The following is a 3,455-nucleotide window of genomic DNA, read 5'->3' on the forward strand; positions in this document are numbered from 1 at the left end:
GAGTGATACTTTAATACAAAGAGCTCTCAGTAGCTCTCCCAGTTCTCTCACCAGGGAGGGCTGACAGCTGCGCGGTTTTAACAAGACTTATTGATAATGCATTTTTAATAATATTTCTAACACACTGCTGCAAGTTTTTAGCACAGGTACTCTGTAAACACACTTTTGATCAGCACATGGGTGTTTAATTATCTCTAACACTTTTTTTTTAATGAAAAATTTTCATGTTTCAAGCTAAATCAATTCCAAATCTGTGAGTCAGTTAAGAACCATAACTGGCCCTACTACTGGCAAACATCCTCCACCCCCACCTGGGGGTTTCAGATGTTTCCAAATCATTTGGCAGGAATCCTACATGCAGGCCCAAGCCTGGAGACTAAGGGTTCAGATGCCCCTGAGTTTCGTTTGCCCTTAGCTGTGATGTTTTCCAGGCATTTAAGGCTGGTGAAGAAACAGAAATCACTGCATCTGGGAAAGAAAGGCACAGCTCAGCTTTGGGAGTGAAGAGGGCATTGAAGTATATGCAATATAGTGGCTCACCATAATCTTAAAAAGAGTCAGTAGGTGAGGGGGACTTCTGTATGTGCTTAATGGGCACTTCTGTATGTTTCATTTAGGTTTGGAAACATCTGAACAGGATGGTTGCCAGTAGTGGGGCCATTTATTGTTCTTGACTGACTCACGGATTTGAAATTGATTTGGCTGATTTGGCTTGGCACATGAAAAATTCTCTTAAAAAAATCTTTGTGGTAGGGGGAAATTACTTTTGGGCTTTCCCTTATTTTGTTCCTTTAGTCTTTTGGCCAGCGGCAAGCAAGTCTAGGGAGCATCTGAACTACAAGATTTTGGGGCTTGCATGTAGGATGTCTGCCATGGGTTTGGGAATATCTGAAGCCCCAGACTGATAAGTCTGGGGGTAGGCTAGTTACCAGTGGTAGCATCACACAGACTTGAATGATTGAGTTCTGCTCAGTCAAAATTTGGAACTTAATTCATAACTGAGGAAATGAAATTTTATTTAAAAAAATGTGGTAGAACATGTTTGTCCAAGGCGGGCCATGTGTTTTATAGTTGTGCTCATTTTTGGCTTAATTTAATCAACTTCCTAGTTTGTTTCCATTGTTGAGCACATGCTGCTTTTGGCAATACTTTAGTAGTAGACAATATATTTAGTAAGCATTTCCGTGTATGCTATTATAAGATGAGCATCTTTTCTCCCCATACCAATTCGGGGAAAAACCCCTTGTTTTGTATTCAAGTAAATACATTGCTTAAAAAAAAACATGAGAGAAGAAGCAAAAGCCTGGCCAATTGCTCTGATATCTTTTGTTTGTAATATAATCCATAATAGAGACTTGGGAACCTATCTCTGGAATCTGCCAGTGGCCCTCCAGTTTTTACAAGAGGTCAGGGGATGAATCTAGGAAGGTGGAAGATGGGAAGAGAAGAGACCTAATGCTTGGGAAATTCGGATAGGGAGCAGGCGTCTACAATCACTAGGAAATGTCAGCCAGCTTGCCCATCTCAGTAACCAAGAAAGTGGTTCTCTTGAGTCAAATCTAGCTGGCTATTGTTGATTGTTTGTACCAAGATTTGCCTCAGTTAACAGTGCCCCTTGTGGACCTTGTCCGGATGTCTATAACACAGCTCATCACCTCACTGTGATGAGCATTAATTGAATTATCTGTAACATGCTTCTTTGCAGGCCAGTACCTGGCACAGAGCCTTAGGTACAGCTCTTTCCAAGCAGTTCCTGTCTGTGAACTCCTTATTCTATTTGTGAGTATGGAGCTCCTGGACAGAAACACATGGTACTCTTTATTTGAAAAAGAATAGTTGGCTATTTGCTGCTGTGCAGAAGTACTGCTTTTTTGGAACCTTGCTTGTCTAGGTCACAGATCATGTAGCTCTACCCTGGGTCTGTGTTTTGTACAGTGAAGGGCTCAAATGTTCATGTCACCCAATGGAACCCAGTGGAACACCATTGAGAAAAGGACTGGTATAACATGATGAAGATACTGGAGTGCAGTATAACCTCATAAAACTGGATATCAGATATCTGGAATTCTCAAAAATCTAGCACTTTAAAAAACTACACTAGATCAGGGACTAGTGACAGCCTTTCCTGGAGCAGCAGATGGGGAAGTTTGAACGTGATGGCTGCTGCCGCCATCCACCACCCTGCACTGCTGCTTGGTGTGTGGCTGCTGCTCCAGGGCCACTGCTCTGATTTAAAAAATCTGGAGTTTTCAAATTTCTGGTAGGTGCTTGGTCCCAAGCATGCTGGATTCATGAGGTTATATTTGAGGAATGCACTGATGGGGCCTGATCACCAGGAAGAGCTATGTAAGGGAGTGTACCATTGTGATGAGTCTTTCCAGCTGGGGATGAGTCATCTTTCTGGCCAATTGTTGGTTTTTGTGCTAGAAGGAAGCCAACCATGCCCCAAATAGGCCCTTAAAGCCATCAGACCACACTGTGGTGAGCTGTTTGAACAAGTTTCTTCCTGAACCTATACACTATCTTGATCCCAGGACCCTGCATTGACTCTGGTCCCTGCTCTTGCTCCCTGCTTTGTGCTCCTAGCATCTCTCTGGCTTTTTACCTGTGGCTTACTCTTTGCTGCAACTCTCAAATCCTGACCCTGGTGTGATCTCTGGTGTGACTTGTAGCTCCTGGTTTCTGGCCCCTTGACTTTGGCTTGTTTCTGACCACTATGCTAGTTCTCTGATCACTATTCTAGTTCTCTGACGCTGGCTTAGGCCTGATGTCTTCAGCATCAAGGCTCAGCTTGCTCAGTAGAGTTGGATATGAGATGTACCTCTCCCAACTCTTGCTCTGGATTCAGGTTCCTGACCCTGGACCTATACACTAGGCATGGCTGCCCTCATGTTTTCTATGGGAACATCTACATATGCAATTAATGCTCTTGAATTCTCTTCACAGAAAATTCAGGCACATTAAACTGTGGCCCTAAACACATCTGAATGTGCACCCGTTAGAAGGAAATTTGCTCCCAACACAGTTCAGTTCAGGGCTGCTCCTGCCATGCTCTGCCCACCCCTGCAGCAGCCAGGTCCTGGTTCTGGGCTGGTCCTGATCTTCATGGGGCAGGGGACCACTGCCCAGTTGCTGGACAACTGCCTCCAAGCCACATGGAGACTGGGATAGGTCTCCTAGCCACATGGGAGACTAATCTCTTGATGTTGATGTGGATGGGAGGCAGCTGCCCAGAAGCTGGACAGCTCTCTCAGACACATGGAGACTGGAATAGGTCCTGATCTCTATGTGGCTAGGAGACAGCGTTCTGCAGAGCTGGGATAGCTCTCCCCACCACCTGTAGCCCCCTGCTGCCTAGGCTGACTGAGAGCAATTTTCTTCTCGTTAGCATCTACACATATACTTTGATGCATTAGTTTAATGCATCAATTTCTAGTACCTCTATCTACAGGTAC

Source organism: Crocodylus porosus, unplaced genomic scaffold (assembly GCF_001723895.1).
Source record: "Crocodylus porosus isolate Cpor-Errol unplaced genomic scaffold, CroPor_comp1, whole genome shotgun sequence".
NCBI classification, from domain to species: Eukaryota; Metazoa; Chordata; order Crocodylia; family Crocodylidae; genus Crocodylus; species Crocodylus porosus.